This window comes from Eptatretus burgeri, chromosome 6, assembly GCF_056783735.1.
Source record: "Eptatretus burgeri isolate ZD-2024b chromosome 6, Ebu_testis_v1, whole genome shotgun sequence".
NCBI lineage: Eukaryota > Metazoa > Chordata > Myxini > Myxiniformes > Myxinidae > Eptatretus > Eptatretus burgeri.
This window is the reverse complement of record NC_140966.1, coordinates 47,740,753-47,762,286: the sequence shown is the minus strand read 5'-3', so window position 1 is coordinate 47,762,286 and position 21,534 is coordinate 47,740,753. Positions and strand designations below refer to the sequence as shown.

The 21,534-nt window shown below is 45.4% G+C and overlaps 1 long non-coding RNA gene across 1 annotated transcript in view; it reads left to right on the top strand.

The window, feature by feature from the left end:
* The window catches only part of LOC147024709 (uncharacterized), a 29,360-nt gene continuing 7,826 nt past the window's right edge, over nt 1-21,534 (top strand). Inside the window, exons 1-2 of the long non-coding RNA XR_015059164.1 lie at nt 1-4,093; nt 11,950-12,064. This is a non-coding gene — a long non-coding RNA (uncharacterized LOC147024709). The remainder of the gene's footprint in view (nt 4,094-11,949; nt 12,065-21,534) is intronic.

The following is a 21,534-nucleotide window of genomic DNA, read 5'->3' as shown; positions in this document are numbered from 1 at the left end:
GACAATGACAGGTAAATTCAGTATGTGCTGCTCACAAACATAGACACAAGGGTGGGAGCACTAAGGCACTCCAGTGAAAGGTCACATGTGGACACTGTGGAGTATCCAACCAAAAGGTAGATGTGGCAGCCAAGTCTGCAGAGCTTTGTGAGGGTCACACATTGGCTTCATGGCTAAGTAGGGCATAAGCACTGGAACAGAGTAGGGCAGGTTGACTGACATAGAGATAGAGGGATTTAGCCCCTCCACAGTGCCATTCCATGTTGCTTTTATATATAGCTAAATTTGATTTTCAATGGTGGGAAAAAATGTAATTACTGTGCATAATGTGTGATTGAATTGTGAAAGTTTATCAACACTTAGACTAGAAAATGAACCTTTTACATGTGGGTTAGACTCTGGGTAGGGGAGAGGGGTGAGTTGTGGATATGATTAACAGTCAGCCAGACACGGTCCTTGAATCAGATTGAGTGAGTCTTCCAGAGAGAAGAGGGCGATGTTACGGCTATGGCTTAGTGGTTAATTGGGTTTAGTTTACTATAGTTATTTCATATTGCATGCTGGCAGAAGGGTGATGCAATTATTACTGTAATTAACGAGAAAATCCATTGTTAAAGAGAACCCTATCTGTGGTCACTGGGTGAACAGGGATCTGTAGTGCACAATGTAATTGGCTTTAATATGGTATGTGGGAAATTGGAATTAGCATGAATGGGTTGCCATTAAAAGTGAACTGTCCTTCAGCAATCACCTGGCCAAATTTGGAAGCGCAGATTTGTTATGGCCGGATGGTTTTGAACAGTTGACGCATGTGAAATTTAAGGGCAGAAGAAAGGACATATTTGACCCATTCCCACCTGGTGGAAGTGTCAGCCTTTAGAAGCCAGCATCCAGAGCTAAAATGTGGTAAGAATAGCATGGACCATGTGTTTGAATCGGTTGGACTTAACCTTGAATTATATATCTGTCAGAGGTCACCCGTACATAATATGTACACTGATGGGGGCAGTGATTATATACAACAGAGCAGGATAGCGTAACATTGTGTTGTGTCAAACTTCTTGCATAGGCGAGGTCAGATGAGGAACCTTGTGTATAGGAGACACCAGGTTTTTGTCTTTTTTTAACATGTAAGTTTTTCATTTTTTGTTTTTACGGTGGACAATAAATTGAAATTGAGTTGAATTGACTTGGGCACAAAAGGCACAGAGCAAGTGCTTGCTGCATTTAAAGCGGAACCATCTTGAACTGTTTGGCTGGCAGACAGCAGGCCAGCATGGTATAGTAAACTGTAGAGTCCTGGCTGAGTGTGGAACAATTATACAAGGTGCCAGACCAGAGGTTAGACCACAGGGCCAGATCAGTCACCTGGAAGATGACACCACCAACAAAAACCAGCGGCCAATGTTGGGGCCAGCCGTGTGCTGGAAAAGTGGTCCCTGTGGGGGCATGAAGGCCTTGTCGACACATGTGCACGCAAGTTGGAGATGAACCTTGGGGAGTTAACATCTCTCCCTCTCTCCGTTTCGTTGCTCCGTACAAAAGGACCATTTTGGAGAGTAGCAGAGACATCGCTTTTATTCACCATCCCCTTGTCTCTTGGCATCCTTATCGCCATGGTATTGTTGTAGGCCACGCTTTTTTTTGTACACATAGTCGAGGCCTGAAGAAGAGCTACAGCTAGTGCACTGAACAGATCTGGATGAAACTGGAGAAAAGGAACAGTAGAGTGAGGGGGATACACCAACAGCAGGGGTGAAGGCCAAGATAGAGGGAGACTTGGACAAACAATAGGTGTGGGGAGGAAATGGGGGCAGGAGAGGATGCATAGTGTGGAGAAGATAGATACAGAAGGAAACTTTCATGAGGGACAACTGGAAATTTGAAAGGAGCAATTGGGGTGGGGGGATTAACAAGGGTAGAAAAGAACATGGTTTTGGACTGGGGATGATCTGAGATGGTGGTGAACAACTGTCTTGAAGACCTGGAGGGGAAAATGAGATTGAACAGAACGTGGAAGTTAGTTCCATCGGTGTGAAAAAGAGAAATGAATGAGTGGAGGTTAGTAGTGATCCTGGATTGAGATAGTTTCATCAGAAGGGGGTTGATGGTGGACCATGTGTGCCATGCAGAAACCTGGGGGAGTGGGGTCCCGAGCATGGGCTACCTCGCTCAAAATCATAATTGGATTGAGACATTATAAAACCAGCGAATGTTTCTGCCGACCCCATGATTGGGTTTACTTCTGGATCGGGAGCAGTTTTGTATGGATCAAAAGTCAAAATCATTTTTGTATTGAGGTATTTATGAAATCTGCCACCCACCTTCGGACATTCACTTGGACCCCAAAACGTTCCACAGAAGGTTTGGTGGGGCAAGCCCTAAAACTGAGGGAGTAGTTTGGGGATGGACAGACAGACAGATGGCCACTCGTGTCCTGCTTTATAATATAGATAAATGGTCCATACCAGACGTGGTAAGAATCATTGGTGGTTTCCAGAGATGTGGAAGTATTGTTATGTTTGTGGGGTAGATGGAGGGATTTCATGGGAAAGATAGGATTGTAAAGAGTTGCTTGGTCCGTGGACATGTAGGAGAGATCTCGATGTAAATTAAGTCGGGAAACTGTCAGCTTAAGTGTTACGTGTCACCACATGGGTGGTGGTGCTGTGGTAATTAGGTAGGGTTTAAGGATAATTTCTCTCACTGTGACCTTCTCCTATGTTTTTGCATTTCAAGACAGGTGAGAAAAAGGGATCACATCCTTAAAACAACAACAACCAAGCTCCACGTCGAAACAGACAAGAAACCCCGCCTCCAAAAATGACAGCCAGCAAACCACGCCCTGGAGTCGATGATGAATTGGTGTGACGTCAGAGCTGGGAGGAGGGAATGAGGGTGGTGGTCAGTCTCGTGTTGGGCGACAAGAAGGGAGTCAAGACGAAGGTTCAGAGCAGGACAGAAGCGAGAGGGGCAGGATCGGTGGTTGAAAGAGAAGGGGATTACAGCTGGCTTTCCATCAACACAGTGAAGAAGGCTGCACGATTCTTGTGTACATGCTCAGGCAAATTGATTCGCATGGTGGGGCAAGACGCTGGCCATTAACTGTTGGCTGGTTCATATGAGACAAACCTCGAAGCCTTGTGTTGTGTGCCTTATTGTGCCATCTTGCATAGCAGAGGCATTGACGAGGGCGATCGACGGAAGAAGTTGCATGGAAGTTTCTGAGCCCTAGTGCTGAGTATCGCCGCCTGAATTGCCTCCTGTACGTTTGTCCGCTCAGAGAGCGGCTGGGTGCCATTTTGGGCAGATTTTCCCACGAAGTGACAAAATGGTTTGGTGACCTTCAAGCTACTGAAACTCATCTCCAGGCACACAGATAAGTGCAGGGATAGGGGAGGAATTTTTCTTTGTTTTTTTATCTTGCCAAAACAGTTTTTGCAAGATATGTTAGTCAGCTTGTATGTTTTTTTTTTTTGTTTTTTTTTTGTCTGTAATCACGTATAAAAAATTCTGCAGAGCACAGTTATCATTGGAAATTTTTGTAACTTCGCATATCAGACGCCTATAGAGGTCCCTTTCAGTGCACAAAATTTTGAAGGTCAAGGTCAAAGGTCAAGGTCACTTTGTCGCAAATCAGGGGAGTCGACGAAACCCTTATTTTTTGAGTAATTTTGATCGGATCGCCTTCAAACTTCATGGCAATATAGTTCATGGTCTGGCGCTCAGCTGATTAATTTTTGGTGGCGATTGGCCTTAACCTTCATGGTTAGCGCCTGAGGTCAAACATATTTGACCCCAAGGTCAAATTTTCAAGTTTTAGGAACCATATCGTGTAGTACCTCTAATTGAACACCTCGATGAGTGCTTTCTAGATATGTCAAGCTTGAGACATTATGACGTCATTTGGTGACATTATGAGGCAAACACATATTTTTCATTGTTACTCTGTAGAACGATTCTCATCGGAATCTCTCGTAGGCAGATATTCCTCAAGGAGTCGCTTCTGGTGGATAGCAGCTCTGTTCACCTCAGTGTGACCTTAAAGAAGTCACACGTGGTCACCTTTTGGCAAGATACGGTCTCCCTGCAGGTGACATTGGTTTATTTTTCTGTCCCCTTGTCTGTATTTCAGTCAATGTGGAGGTGCCTCAATATTAGATTTTGTTTTACCTCATGTTTATCCTTGCCAAAGAATTCGGAGAGTATTGCATTTGGGTCCGTTTGTTACTTGGCGAAATCTTCGATTTTGTCAAGTATGTTGGTCTGTTCCGTTTGTTGGTTTGTTTGTTTGCCCGGTCATCTACAGCCCAAACGGCTGGACCAGTCGTTCTTAAATTTTTACACCTGATAGGCAATCCACCTGAGACGGTCCGCGTCCAAACCCCGTATTAATCGGACTAAACATCGCGACGTGACGTCACACAACGTGAAAACACATTTTTGGACCCGAGCGCATGGTTGCCAAAGTTCCGTTGGTCCAAATGTCCTTTTACAGTGGCAACAGCCTTATAATTCACCAACACGTACCATGCTAAGTCAATATAAGAAACACAGAAACAAGCTGATACATTTAACAAATGGATTTATTTATAATGAGGGATAGGGGGGAGCACGCAAGGGCAGAGTTATCACGACTAATATAAATGAAATGCAAATAATGTACAAGGCACTTAACAGTTGCTACCTAAAGACGGGCCCACACACAGACACACACAGAAACAGACCCCAATGGTCTTTCTTGAAGGCCTCCAGCTCGAGGACAGGTGAGCTAGTGACCAGAGCCTTGGCTTGGACCTGTCTGCCTCGTGTGGTCTTCGATGATCTGGCTCGATGGGACTCGAACCCGCAACTCGACGTCGCTCCAAGCACCGGGCACCACGCTCTCCAACCGGCCACGCACCAACCGACCAAGGCCAAGGATCAGAGGTGACGATGATCCAGCTCAGCGGGACTCGAACCCGCAACACAATGATGATGACCACCACGATGACCACGACCCCAAGACGACACCCAGGTGACAACCAAGATGACCAACCAACCAAACTGGCATTCCTTTATATCTTCTTCTTTCCCGGGGTCAGACAATCGCCCTCTGAGGCGGCCTCCCCTCTCATTGGCCGGCGTATCGTGCGAACATCGCCTTCTGAGGCGGCCTCCACTCTCATTGGCCGGCGTGTCATGAGAACCGCCTTCTGAGGCGGCCTCCACTATCATTGGCCAGTGTGTCGTGTGAAGATCGAACTCTGTGGCCTGATTGGACAAGGTGCACGCCCCTGCCTTCCTGGGCGGAGTTTCGATCTGAGTTGATGGAAATCTCCGCCCACGTACGTGGTCGAATGCACGTAGGCAATGGCGTCCGTGTGAGGAAGCGAGGTGAAGGTGAGGGTGATGCAAACGAATCTCCGCAGCGCACACACGTAGTTCCCGTTAGACACAGGTAGGGGGGCCCTAACTATAACACACACTTACCGATATAACTGTTCTATAGGGACCCTGGCTCTTGTCTGCAATGGGTTCCAGATTCGTAACAATATCACCTTTATTTTCATATTCTATTATTAATGAACTTTGTGTGATCATGTTTTTTTCTACACTTCTCCAATGTTTTTAAACTATGTATGGTATATCAACATGTCCTGACAAATTTCATCGATGTCTGCTGCAGGTTTGTTTTTTTTTTGTGTGTGGCATTTGGTTTATTTATTTTTGTTTGTTTTTCTCTCCCACTCAAGGGTTTGCTCATTAATAACATGAATAAAACTTGTTTGGAACAAGTATTCATCTGCATTCATTAACCCACTTATATTACATTGCATTGCTTTGGCAGGCAACCATTTCCCAACAAAAGAGATCCTGGCCAAATTACCTTTACCTACAAAGGTAGCATGATTGTTAGTTGCTTTAGAGTTAATTAATAACTTTGGAGTCACCATTGATTGAAGTTTGATTGAATCAGCAATGTTAACGCTGGCAACAAGAGAAGGAAGGAGGCTGGAAAGTTTGTAACAAATGTCTCAATTCTGAATCAACGCCTTTCTACATCTAAAAAGCTCAAATCCGATGTTATGGAATATCAACACAGGTCAGAGCAGTCAATGCAATAATAAAGAATATGAGCTGTATTTGTGACATATTCTGGCTGCGAGCTCGATTATTTTGCGAGAATATGAATTTAACACCCACCTCTTGTCTCCTTTTTTGTGTTCTGTGTATGCAATATGCCACGCATAAAATGCATTGCAGCAACTCACCTATTCTGCTTCAACAGCCCCTCCTAGCTCAATTACCTGTATCATTAAGACCCACAAGAATGACACAGTGCTGGGAACCAAATCATCATCAGGTTCCACATCTGATCACGTCATAATATCCTTAACTTGGACACATCAGGGCTTCGACATATCGTTTCTGGGTCAAATTATTAAGTTCACAATCAAACATCATCACAGATAATAGGATGGTTTAAAAAGAGGTCAAGCATGAATTTTTAGTCGCGTAGCAGTGAGCACATCCCAAACACTAAAATATGGAAAACATGACAGCAGTGGACATACTGTACAAGTTCAAGCCACATTACTTCAGTAAATCATTGTCACAAGAAGTCGGCCTCATCAGCATCAATCCTGGAAAATCAAACCTTTTCAAGGTTAGCCAATAGACTTGATTTTGCCGAGTCGAACTTTTAAGGTCATAGACATGAGGCAAAAAAAGTGATTGTTACTGCAACTGAGTTCTGGTCTTTGCTTTAAAAAAACAACAAAAAAACAGATCAAGTCTATCGACTTGTGCAGCAGTGAGACTGCTTACAAACCAAATACAATACATGCTCTACTATGTCACATGCCTTCTACTTGAGTATTGGAAAACAAACGTTTTTCTATTTCCATAGTTTATCTAGTTGATGCCTCAGTATCAATCTTGGATCGATGACATTCGCTTAACTTGCAGTAAGTATCATGACATTATGGAGTCCATGAACTTGTTCTTCAGAACGCACATGAATGAGACTGGATCCTGCTTATGCTGGAATGTATCCACTGCAACTCGTTGAGCTCAAACATTGGAGTGCGTGTTCAATGATTTGATGGTGTAACCTGTATGCTGCCACGCAGGCACACATCTACAAAGTATACTTCCACAACCATAATTATCTTGAGCTTGAGTAATTGCTCAGCTGTTGCAGGTCATTTAAGGACAATGGCTGTGAGTGTTAAAAAAACAAAGAACCGAGGGTGTGTATTCTACCAACCTCAACGTAATTTTAAAGTCATTTTCAGCAAGTACAAACTAACTGCGATGCTTTTTCTCTTTCAACAAAAATCATAAAAAGGTTTTTCGTTTAGGTGGTAATGAAGAGAAACAGGTCATGGCATTGAAGATAAGTTCTGGAGTTAAACAGACAAATAGGCAAAACAAATCATTATTACAGACTGAAACAGACAGGTCAACACAGTAAAGATCTTTTGCTCTGCATTTCATCTCTATTTGCCCCAAATTTGGTGATAACTTCCAAGAATATGGTATTTACAAGCATGGTTCAGAAAATGCAGCTTAACCCAATTTTTTTTTATCACTTCAGGCAGTCTTCTTTTTAGTGGAGGATAAATGTTTTAAGTCTTGTGGTTGCTGTCTGGATTTCACACTGAGATAAGTTCAGACATGTTTACAATGCATGCTTTACCTAGAAAAAGACCAATTTCCTTATCCATGTCATAAGGTGTAACAGCCAGCCAGTTGTGTCTCGTGACCACTTTTAAGACTTGTGTTATTGCTGCCCTTGTCATATTTACACTCGCATACCAAATGGTTTCTCATGACCTTCGCACAAGTTTGTGCAGAATTCCAAAACGGTTCTCATATTGCATATGCTGTATGTGCTTTCTTCAGCTATATCATAGAAAAGAGTTTTTGTCTAAGAGGTAAGAGGTTTCTAAAAGCAAAACTTAAAGCAAAATTATCCCTCTGACTATTTAGCATGTTACATTACTTTTTAGTTATTATTGAAGTAACCTCTTTTATCGCAATTCAAAATAATTAGGAGTTTCACTAAATTATACAGGAATGTTTTTTTCACAACAATGCACTTCAATTAAATGTGTATATGTATTTATTACCAATTGAGATGTAAGCTCTTTCAGCCATAATTAGCGACACTCATATAAAACACAACACGAAGCTCTGGGTGGTTCTCCTGAAATTTATGGCCGAGTCTGACTTTAAAGGTCATAGACGAGAGCCTAAAAATATTTTGTTACCATATTTCAGAGAGCTTGGTGTTGGCTTAATGTTAAGGTGGCTCGCTTCAGATCTTAGAGTAGTGAGTTTGAGCCTGTCGTACCCAGTGAAACAACACCAGGTGGGTTGACTCAGCCTGTCATCCTTCTGAGGTCGGTAAAATGAGTACCAGCTTACTGGTAATATGGGAACTGCATCAGCGGCACAGCCACACTTCCAGAAAATGATGCAACGAGCAGCCACAGGGTGCATATTAAGCAAGAACAACAACACCAACAACCATCTTTCAGATCAATAATGTGTGCATTATGTATTTCTCTGAAAGCACTGTACAAAAGAATGTTCAAGTATCTGACTCGCCTTCGAGCATTTGGCTTTTTACCCAGAAACCTGTATCACCAAAAAAAATTGAAATTGAGGATGAGGGTAATACTTTAAGGTGGAAACAATTTGGAATTTTCGGAGGGTGCAGGCGATAACTCTTCATAAAATACCTTCAAAGATGCTTAACATTCACCAACAACCAGTGCTGTCAGATGGGTCCTCCAGTTTAAACTCTTGATGGAGAGCACACACAATGATGCGTCTCCCTGCATGCAAAACACCAGAGTGATAGTTGAGATCAGGGTTGAGATATGAACTAGACATCCAGACTAGACATCTCAAAATCAAGTGTTCTTGCATCTTAGCTATTTTGCCTGCACTTGACATTGGTATTGATGCAGTTTATCTATTATTCTGTGTGAGGTTTGGCATTGTGGCTGAATCTAACTGCCCGAAGGGTGTGGTCATTGGACACCAAATGTATGACACTGTAAATATATATATATATATATATATATATATATATATATATATATATATATATATATATATATATATATTGGTAAAATATCGTAGATTGAGCAGTACATAATAAATTATTTGGTAAATTCTGACATTTCCAGAACAAACTAGTTGTTTTCCTCAGAGGCATTAAGCGTGTTGTCATGGTACCACCACGTTAAGTTCCCTTGGGGACGGTTGGTTCTGCATCATGGATTGGTCCAAATCCAAGCTATTCAGTGTTCTCTGTGTTAAACTTCTTTTGCGGTTCTTGTCAACATTGTAATTGATTGCTTAATGCTTTGTATGTGGGATGCAATTTGACATGTCGGTCGTTTGAGGCAGTGTACATATTATATATGACTTACCTCTGACAGGTATCTAATATTGTTGTGGGGCCGAGTTTTGGTGGCGAGCACGACCGCTATATGGAGCCGTAGAGTCGGCTCCACCGAACACCCGAAATTCAGGTCGTTACCCTCGGATAAGTCCTAAAGGCATGGGTCCCTTACAGGACCGTGAATCGCCAATAATTCGACCGCGTGGGATAGGGTTAATTGCCTAATTTCAATATACCTAAATACCCACACAGTCTAACTACCGGGGAACCACACCCTCAGCCGACTCTGTCCGATCCGAATCGCAGGTAATGACTCGGATCCGGTGTAACTGAGCGGAGTTACCAGAGCCGCGCCGGGCCAAATGAACAATTTACCCTCGCTATCTCTCAATACACAGCATGCTAATCCAAGGAAAGAAATAACAGGGAACGAGCTGGGACATTCAACAATGGGGAAATTTATTTAGAATTATAATCGGAGAGGGAAGCACATAAAGAGCAGAGTTATCCGAATAAGAAATGTAATGTACAATGAGCAAAAGAAAGCACTTACACAATTCTACTTGAAGACGAGCCCACACACAGACACACACAAAGAAATGGACCCTGTCGGGTCTTTATTGAAGGCTTCCAGCTCGAGGAAAGGTGAGCTGGAAACCAGAGCCTGTGCTTGAACCTGTCCACCTCGTGTGGTCTTGGACGATCCGGCTCGGCGAGACTCGAACCCGCAACACGATGCCGCTCCAAGCACCAGGTACCACGCTCTCCAACTGGCCACGCATCAATCGACCAAGACTAAGGAGAAGATCAGAGACGACGATGACCCAGGACCAGACGAACCAGCCAACATCAAGACCCACTACCCCCAAGATGACGATGACGACCACGACAAACGCTCCCAGCCTGGCATTCCTTTTATTCCTTTTTCCTCCGGGGTGAGAAAATCGCCATCTGAGACTATCTCCACTCTCATTGGACGGGGTGCCGTGGGAAAGTCGCTCTCTGTGGCAATCTCAACCCCATTGGCTGGGGTGTCATGGGAAAGTCGCCTTCTGTGGCATGATTGGACAAGGGGCACGCCCCTGCCTTCCTGGGTGGAGTCCCGGTCTGAGGCGATGGAAATCTCTGCCTACGTACGTGGCCGAACGCACGTGGGCAATGACGTCGGTGTGTGAAGTGAAGTGAAGGAGATTTGTTGTAAACGGAACTCTGCAGCGCACACATGTAATTCCCATTAGATACAGGTAGGGGGTTAGAAACACTAGAAACCCTAACAGCCCTCACTAGAAACACGTGCTTACCGATATAACTGATCTATATGACCTGGCTATTGTGTGCAGTAAGCTTCCAAATTCGTGACAATATAACGGTAAATCTAACCTACTTGAACACATGGTCCAAACAATTCCTACCAGACTCTAGCTATGGATCCCACCCCCCTTCTACATAACACAGCCCCCCTCCCCAGAACACTAGGCTCCTGCTGAGGTTCTCTGTCAGGAACTCAAGATGCCAGCCTTCACACTTATTGGCACACATAGGGATGCCAGAGCAGTAAAAGTGCAATAGGGCAGAATTCATTTGAGGGGAAAAAATATTAATAAATAAACAAACAATGAACATATCCTTCCTTTTATTGATTTAGGGTGGCAGATAAATATCTGGAGATAAACAGCACATTGCAAATTCAACAAGAAATTGAGGCCTCAAATCAAACTAAAATGCACCATGCAAATTAAACAGATTATGATGATCACGATCAAAATGGTAGTGCTCCAGTCGCTGTTGCACACCAAGAGGTCCCAAAAAGTGATCACGCCCACATGTGGTCAGATTATTTTAATTCATCATGATACTGAGAATTATTAGTCATATCAATTAGTGGTCGTGTACTGCAAAGCACTATTGCTATCCTATGTAACTCTATGGCAGCTGCAGGCTTGTCAGGCAGGTAGTGTTATTCCCTGCCAGATTATTGCAATGAAAATTAACTGAGCACAAGACAAATTGGAATCAGCGAAACCTTTTGAGGAAATTTTGAGGTCTGCCTCCTTAAGGCTCTGAAAGACTTTCGATGACAAAATTATTAGCAGTAAAAGGATATGACGCATTTCAGAAACCTGTTACACTCTCTGTTAGTTCAGCAATGTCATCAGACCTTTTCAGGCGTTTGCATGATAACGCACTTTCTGCCCATTCCCCCCCCCACCCCATGCTCCCCCTCCAGTGTCTCTGGTCACACACCTAATTATCTTATCCATTAAAGTAGAGAGGGCCATGGGAGACGAGCCATAGCTATCTTACCTACTCTCTTCACTGTACTATACCCTTCTATTTCCATTAAATTCATAAATTCTAAAAATGTCCAATAATTTTAATTATAACAAGTTCTTCAGCAATAATTTTTTTCACCACCCTTTGGTCAAGTTGGTATCCTTATTATGGCAGAAGAAGGCAAAACATAAACAACCGACAAACAGATGGGCTTATCTTATATGACAATTTAACTTTCGTCTAATTTTACCAATTTTGACATGTCCCTCCAGTTGATCATATCCCCCAGTGGATGGAACCTACATGTACGTCGGAGCTGGTGTTGTGTCTCACTCTCAAAGTCCCAGCTTCATCGACCCAATGCCTGCAGGGTCTAACCACGTGCCCGTGAGTGCCGTCCCACACACCACAGATGTTGCCTCATACACCACAGTGCCTACGGTATCTTTCTTGGGTACAACGACATCCTCATTGACACAATTTCTGTCCAGGTCATTACCACATTCAAATTATCTTTCTCTTCATTGTCCCCGATTCCAAATTAATGTCCCCCAAACCAAGCCCAAACCTCCATTCCATTTCCAAAATGTGCTCGTGCCTGTGGCCCAAAATGATGTTGTTTTTATTAATTTCCCCCTCATTTGTTGCACATATTTCCCCCCTTAGTTGGTGCCCAAGTTTCCTTCTAAATCATCGATTTTATTCATTTTGTCCATTATTTGTTTGAACATGGCTGGGAAGTCTGTCACACCAGCTTCCTGGCTGGACCATTCAGGGGTGGGGGAGGTTCCTAGACTATTCTCCTCTCCATGAGGCCCCACCCTAGGCTCACCTCCAGGTACACACTCCACCTCCTCTGCCATTAATTAGCTGGGAATCTGCCATTTTGACCAATTTTTCCTGCACAACAAATTTGACAATAAAATTCATTTAAATTTCAACAATGCCAATCAGTCCACTAATGCAGGCTCCTCCTGCCTGGACCTGTGAGCCAGAGGACTAAGACCTCCGCATATGGCCAAAACTATGTTTAATTCAATATACTGTTTCGGATGTTTGAATCTGGTCTGATGAATGCATCCACATATCCAGACCTTCAGACAGTTATTTCCTGAAATGCATGTTCAGGTTAGCCCCATCTGCATGTCTAATTGGATTTTAAATGTGATGCGTTGAGAAGGGTAAGGGATAGATCCCCTCTCTTATGGGAAGCTTTTTTCTTTACGACAGACACGTTTACACACATTTATTTTACGAGCTCTGGGGCCCACCCTTATATTTCCTCAGCGGCGATCTTTCGTGAGCTCCGACGCCCGCCTTTTTTGAGAGCACATGGGTCGTCATGGTAACCGTGCGCCAGTGGGGCGGGGTGAGCGTGGGGTGGGTTGGACCCGCAGAGACGCCCCGAAGATATAAAAAGACGTTCTGTGAGGAGAGACGTTTGGAGAGGAAAAGGCGTAAGAGGGACGTTTTGAAGCGAGAGAGATGTTCTGTGAGGAGATACGTTTTGAGAGAGAGAGAGAGGAAAAAGCGAAAGCGATACGTTCTGAAGAGAAAGAGATACGTTCTGAGATAATAAAAAAGCGTCAACGAAAGAGGTACGAGAGAGAAGCGAGCAAGAAGCGGGTGGAGGCGCGCAAAAGAGGAGAAGGAAGTGGGTGTCTGGCCGGCGCCAACAGCGAGACGGTTCGTCCTGCCCAGAGCTTCGGCAAGCGAGCGTGTGGTGCGGGTGTGGACAAAGCCGCCAACAAGTGAGGCACGGGTCGTTCATCAACAAATACCAGGGTTGAAACCCACGACGGACCATCTCGGTGCCCTCCAGACTTCGACTGACGTTCAAGGCTGCCCCACCAGAGGCTGTACGACAAAGCTGGTCCTGGCGATGGACATGACACGCACGCATGCATTTCAGAACGTTTTTGCCTCACGGGCGACTTTCTGGTGAGCGAGACGATTCCCCCCCGCCCCCCTGAATGATCCGCTGGGTACCCTTGTCTGTGTTTAGCTGTAAGTCAACCCCTGATAAGCATCTGCTCTTTGTCTCTTTCCTGGCATTTTGATTGATTTGGTTTGAAATTCATTCTTTATTTTCCTCAGCAAATAAAAGGTTCTTTTTATTTATTTATTTTATTATTAATAAATCATTTGTCAGTTTCCAACTTGTCTGTGTTTGTCCTTTCCTTCTATTGGTCGAGCATTGTTCGAACCGAGATAGACTGGGAGGTAATTACCACAGATTTGACCAAAAATCGTCAGCACACACCAGCGGTTAAAACGCTCGGCCACCCTAATTCAAATCTAATCAGATAATATTGGTGCTTTGCCGAGGGTGCGCTCCCCACTCAGGTAACCACGTGACCTCTAGTTAAACGGAATAATTAGACGGTGGACCCTGGAACTCGTGGTTGACTGGGTGGCGTTCGTGGTTCTAAAACAACCCACCATACCATAACGTTAATTGTGAACGGTGGCCCCAGGTCCGGCTCTACCGTGGTCAACTGGGGATTAATCCCCCGAAGTGACAGGCTGGTTTCTCGGTACCTGTGGCTGCACAACTGGTGTCGGGAGTGGGAGATTTTTTGACCCCTTGATCAATAAATTGGTGTCAGGTCGTGGACCTGTGGTGCGCTTTACGCACTTCGAAATTCAGAGCGGTTCGTCCAATTTTTAGTTAAATTTATTGGGACGGACAATGGCGCACCAACATGGGCAGGTCCCGGTGGGCCATGCAGATGATGTAAATATGGATATGGAATTGACCCAGGACCCGCATGAAGTCACAATGGAGGGTGAAGAGGAAGCAACGGGAGAGATGGAAAATAACCCCCACCCTTGGTCTCTGGAAAATGCGGCGCCGATAGCGCAGAACGTCGAGTTATCGCTACCAGTGAAGCCCGAGAATGACATGATGTTCATGAGGCAATTAATGGGACAAATGAAAATGTCGAGCGAAGAAAACAGCAGAAAAATGGACATGATGGGTGATGAAATAAAAAGGGAGATGAGTGAAGCGATGGGCAGAGAAATGGTGGCGGTACGAGAGGAGGTAAGGGAGTGTCGGATCAGTGTCCAGGAAGAGATGAGGGAGAGCTAGGCCAGACTGATGGGAGAGATTGGAAACATGACGAAGGAGGTAGAAGGACTGACGATAGGACAGAATGAGTTGAAGGAACAAATGGAGAACAACACAGAGGCGATGAAGGAGTTAAGAGCCGCCAAGAAGGAAACAACAAGAGAGATGACTGCAATTAAAAACGAATGTAAAATGGCACACGAGAAACTGACGAAGAGAGTAGAGGAGGTGACGCAGATGATGGGTTCAAAGGAACGGGAAATGGAAACACAAATAGAAACAACGAAGGTGACGTTAGAGGAGGAAATACAAGAGACGCATGGGGAATTAACGAAGGTAAGAGAGGATGTGGATGAGGTAAGGCCTAAGTCACGTTTGCTCTACGGCGAGGATACGGCGGCCGTACGCCCTTTGAATTGACAGAAACGTGCGGCGGCCACAGTGTTTCTGCGGTGGCCTCAGGGTGGCCCTACGCCATTTGGCTATATTTTACAGGCCGTAAGGTCGCCGTGGAATTATAACGTGGAGTTATAACTTTTTTCATTTCTACGTTCGCAGTAGCAATTCGACAAGCCGAAACAAAAAAACTGGTAAAAAATAAAAATAAATTAACGCATTCGTTACCGTCCGTCTGGCCGCACGTTCGCCTTAGAGCCCCCCTGTGGTCGCCCTGCGGCCCCCCTGCGGTCACCTTGCGGGCACCTTGCGTCTGCCTTGAAAATTCTATGGCCGCTGCAGGAACGCCCTAAGGTCACCGTGCGATATCAAATCAATGACTGTACGGCAACCCCACGTTTTGGGTATCCACAATTTATAAATAGGCCGTGCAGCTCCCTGAAAAATAAAAACATATGTGACTGCTACATTGTGTGACCGTGGAAATACTGCGGCCGCCGTATAATTGCTAGCGGCCATAGATTTTGGAGACCCCACGGCCGCCGTGGCAAATGTGACCTCGGCCTAAGGAAGGAGATAACTGAAGTCAAAGCAAAACAGGTAGAAACAGGTGGTAAAGTGAAGGAGGAGATTATTGAATGCATGGACGTGTTATATTTGCAGCGTGACAGAGTGCTCGGAGGAAGGGAGGAGGTGAGTATAACGAAGGTGAGTCATGGCGAGACCGGGCACAGACATGATGTGATTAGGTGTGTGTCGAGCTTGGGGGGAATGAAGGACCTGGGGTTTCTTGGAGTGCTCAATGTGCGGCGGAGTGTGAATGTAACTGAGAGTGTGCCAAGAGTGAGTGAAGCGGAATGTGCGAGAATGGAGTGTGATGGTGATCGAGAAAATGTAGGACAGGCATCGACTCAGAGAGGAGGAGCGGGTAGTTGGACAGATGGGAGACATGAGTCCCCCGTGTACGGTACACCGTGTGGACCCGGAGCATTCGCACCAGTGTTGGACCCATATGGACCGGCATATGGGATTCGAACCCTGGGAGGCCGCGCGGACGGCAAGAGCGACCTGAGTGTGTACCTGGCGCAGTTCGATCATGTGTGTAGAGGTAATGGTTGGGGTCCGGACGAAGGTGGGATGCACCTTGCAGCAGCACTGCGCGGTGTGGCGGCCAAGGTTCTGACCACCCTCCCCCCTGGGGCCATGATGCTGGCAGGCCTCCGTTTGGCTCTAAACAACAGATTCGGCATCGAACAGCAGAGCGAGCTTGTTAAAACTCAGCTCGCAAACCGAAAAAGGAAACCCCAGGATTCCATTGGGGAATTGGCTCATGACATTCGCCGTGCATTAGGGATCGCATATGCGGACTTGGCAGCATCCGCGCAGGAAAGGCTGGTGCTAGACCATTTCATCCAGGCCCTGTCAGACTCTGACTGTAGTGCTCAGCTGGCCATGTGGCACCCACCCACCATGAGTCAGACGGTTGATGCTGCAGCACGCTATGAAGCGGCAAGGCCCCTGACTCGGTGGGGGGGGGGGTGGGGAGAGCACCACCCGGTAGCGGTGAGACAGGTGGGCCCGACTTACAACAGTGGGTCCACGGGAGGAGCCGCCCCCGAAAGCAGGGCGGACCTGGAGGAAATGGTTCGGGGCATGGTAAACCGCCAGTTGGCGAGGTCTGGACCATGGAAGGCGGCATCGATGATGGCACCCAGTGGGCTACCGTTAAATGCTCAAACTCGGAATTTTAGGTGGGGACAATTCGGAGTATCGGAGGCGTACGCCTTACCACGTAATGTGTTATAATTGTGGTCTGACAGGTCACCTGTCATGGGACTGCAGAGCTCCACGCAGGGATAGACTTCGCTATCCAGGACCACCAATTCTGCCCCGCACGGAAACTAGTATGTGCCGGCCATATAGGGCCATGTTCGGCTGGGGTAAATGGAAAAGTGCCCTCATCGATGCCACAAGTAATTTATTGTGGCCAAATTGGCATTGGTAGTTTAACAATTAGGTGTAAAATTGCTGGCGTAGGGTAGACACCGTGGTGGACGCAGCAGCAAGCGCCACGATCATTAGCCCTGTGATCCTTGATTCGAACGTAGACGGGTGGGATAATATCCGCCATCTGGAAAATCAGTCTGCAGCTGGCTACCGGGGCAACGGCTCCCATCATTGGGCATGGTTTTGTGACCCTTAATTTGGGTTCGTTAAAAAAGAGAGTAGAGGTTTGGGTGGCGGAGGTGTGCGACCCATGTCTTATAGGGTTGGATTTGTTTACCACCAGCGAATGTAAAATCGATCTGTCCCAGGGTATCATGCAGGTGGGTTTCGAAGAGCTGCCACTAGGGGGTGTGAGCATGGATGAGAAGGTGGAGCTGGAGGCTCCCGATCCAATGACCATTCTGCCGGGTGCCGAGGCGATCGTCCCGGCGCGATGGCGGGCTCACCCAACCTGGCAGACACCCTGTGGTTTGGTCGAGCAGCTGGCGGAGCAATCAATCCCGGGCTTAGTCATGGGCCATACCCTTGTAGATACTGACGGGCCTGTGGTGGCCGTCAGGGTAATTAATGTGAGCACAGAACCACGCACTATAGGACAGGGCACGAAGGTGACAGACTGCACCCCAGTTATTAATGTAGCAGAGGTGAGGGACGAGAACATTTGGCCAGATCGACCTCGGGGGGAGTCTCTAGAATGTGATAGGAATTGGCCTGATTCCATTTGCATGATGGTAAACCGGAGTAGTGCAGATTTGGAGGAAGCCCAACGGGAGGCCTTACACAAACTAATGAACCAGCATTTGGGAATCTTCTCTTTGTCTCCCGAGGGCATTGGACGTACGGGCCTGGTGAAACATCAGATCCACACCGGTGAGGCCCGGCCTATTCGTCAGCTTGCCCGACGGCTGCCTTGGAGCAAGAGGGAGGAAGGACAAACAGGTAGAAAAGATGCTGAGTGCAGGTGTTGTTGAGCCCTCGGAAAGTCCTTGGATGTCACCTGTTGTGTTGGTTAAAAAGAAAGATGGGACCACGCGTTTCTGCGTGGACTATCGCCAGGTAAACAACGTGATACTCAAAGACTCCTATCCTCTGCCGAAAATTGACGATACCCTCGATGCCGTTGCGGGCTCAAATTGGTTCTCAACTTTGGACCTCAAGAGCGGGTATTGGCAGGTGGAGATGGACAAGACAGGGAAGGAGAAAATGGCATTTTCTTCAGGGAAGGGACTGTATGAGTTCCCTGTGATTCCGTTTGGTTTGTGTTATGCCCCCGCCACCTTTGAACGATTGATGGAGCGTGTGCTGGGCGGCATCAGTGGTGTCGTCTAGGTTTTTGTGGTGAGTAGACTGTGATGATCCCCCAATCCCTCCCCGCCTTCGCCACATCTGTGCCGGAGCGACACCCCATAAGCACCACGGCACTAACACATACACTACATGCATCCAGACACAATTGAGAGCATCCTACAAGACTGGGTATGTGTTATCAACAAATTATAGCAACACAGACTATAACAGCTAATGACATTTACAGCTGGGAAGATTTAAACGCTTTGGACTGATTTTCTACCATTTAGTGATCCCAAGTGATTTTGCATGGCTGGAGGATACGAATTAAAACCGTATGTTCACTTGTCTTCCAAACCATTCATTTATTCATTCACTTGCCATTGCAGTTAAAGACCGAATTGCGGCAAGTTTTACAAAGAAAAAACAAATATGATACTATATGTCACAAATATTAAAATCATCTTCTATTAAAAAGTCCATAAAAAGGGCACAACATCAATTGTATGCAAACATGCAGAGTTTCAAAATATCAATATTAAAAATTCTAGTATTAGGTGTAATGTATTTTGGTCATACATCTATGAAGCCAAGAAGGGATGGATTGTGAAAGTAATAGAAATTAAGGTTACAAAAATATTAACATTGTATTTGTGATTAGTTCAAAGATAAAATGCCAGTCAGTGATCTTGAAAATCAATGTCTATTCATATTCAAAATAAGGATCAAGAAGAGCAAGGGACTATTGCTAAATCGAGTCGCATAATCTTCGTGGGGGTGGGGTGGGGAGGTAAGAAGGGGGTGGGTGGGGGAACTAGCCTGATAGTCTACAAAACTTTCCAAATATGTTTGTACTCAGGTATCTGAGGTGTGCTTTGCCTCCTTGCTTGTGTGGTAGAGCGATGGCTTCTCAACCATGTTGTGAGTACTTCCTTGGCTCAAAAAGACTTACAGGGGGCCCATTGATGCTGATCATCATCAAATTACTTACATTGGACAACAACAATGTAGATCTCTTGTCCGTGCATACATTGTTCATTAGAATCAAACCCCTTTCACACTCAGCCGTGCTGCAAGGGATGGTCTGCATGGGTATGAGAGGTTTTAGGCTTTCATGCTCACTGTGTGAGTGCTCAAGGAAATCTCTCATATCATTAACTGCTTGGTCTTCACAAAGATTGAACAGCCTGCACAGTCGTTTCACTCGTGACTCACCATACCGTATGCCAGGTGTTGATGGCCAGTTGCTTGTGTCCAGAATGCTGAGATCAAGAAGCATTTCACTTTCAAATGAGAGGCGCTTCTCCATATTGTTGATCAGACTTTGTAGGAATTGTTTTGCATTGATTGATGTGAGCTTTCCATTTGACATCCAAAATGTCCCGAAGCCTTTGCTTTCAATGCCTCCTCCGACATCTCTCCTGGACAGTCTTTGAATGATGCCAGCAATTGGATGGTGCGCTTCAGAAGCTGTTCTGCTCTCAATAGTGTGATTGAATGGGCCTGGAGTTGCTGAGACAGGTTTGCAAGTTCAGACAGTACATCGTACATGAGTCCAAAGTCACACAGAAATTCCTTGCTTTGCATACGATGTGCCAGACCTCTGTAAGTTTGCCTCTCTTTGCTGTTTCTTGTTTGGTCTCCCGCAGCATTTTCAAAGTGTCTGTTGAGTGCTTCATATGATCTCCACACAGCCTTTACAGCACGGAAGCTGCTGGCCACCCATCGTGTATTTAAAACTCTGCCAATTTTCTTGACTCGTGAGCCCACTTCTAGTGCTGCTTCCAGAAGTTCCCGTGAATTTTTATTGGACTGACTGCAGAGATTGTGGATGTTCTCCATGAATGCTTTGAAGTGGTTGATTGACTGAACCTCATCCACAGCATCAGATACAGCCAGTTCCAAATGGTGGTTCATGCAGTGCCATGTGAAGAGGTTAGGGTACCTTGCAGTCAACCTGGTTTCCACACCAGAATTCTTGCCTAACATGACACTGGCTCCATCAGAAACAAATGAGATCCAGTTATTTTGAAGCCACTCTTCACTGAAGCCTGCAGCGTCCAAACAGCTCAATAGGGCTTCCTCTATACTCTCTGCCTTTTGGCTTTCTAGCTCAACCAGCTCCAGAAACACAAATTCCGGAGTAGCTCCATCTATAGAGGCTTTCACATTGACAGTCGTGGCAGATTTGTGGCTGAGAGATGTAGCCTCGTCAATGAGAACAGACAGCTTGCTTGAAGAAGACACAATGCTGTTAACAATTTTCTTCTGCATCTATTTTGCTATGTGTTCTACGATTTTTGTGGAACTGTACCTTGAGTGTAGACTAGTGCCCATGCTGACACCATTTTTTCCCTGAAGCTCAATGAGATTGTCATGGTCAGTGAAAGGTCGATTCATCTTAGCAAGGTAGTATGCTGTCCTGAATACAGCATCTGTCTCAGCTAACACAGTCTCTGACACAGCTCTCACCACATTTCCAAGTAAATCCTGTTCACCCTTTTCAGTGAGCTCCTGAGCTATTTCGTGTGCCCTGGACATCTGATGTCGTCGAATCTTGTTCCTCAAGGAGGCCAGGGCTGTTTGTCTGTTTCCATTTGAGCCCGAGGACTGGATCTTAAAGGAAACCCACTCCTCAGATATGGACACTCTTTTTCCTGTGTAGACGCCAGCTGATTTTGTAGTGCTACAAATAGCACAACCTGGAAGTAAATAAAAACATGGCTAATTAACATCATCATACAAGTTGTCCTTTTTGTATCTATATTAGCAATAGCACCTAGTGCTGAACAAGGCCAAAATCTACTCAAAAGTATTTAATGAACAGTTTACAATCTTCACACCATGGCTAACCAATTCATGACATGGAGAGGAAAGGAGACAAATGTTCCACTCTTTCAATAGGTCTAATTATCTGACAACTATTGATATTTAACATACCATTTAGTAATTTAATGGTGTAAAAGTCTGAAATTACTGCACCTTTAACATAACCATGAATTTAATATCCTTCCATTTGCACATAGAAATCAACTTTATGAATTCCAATTGTTTATACCGCAGATTTGCATGTTGGCTGATATTTACCTAACTT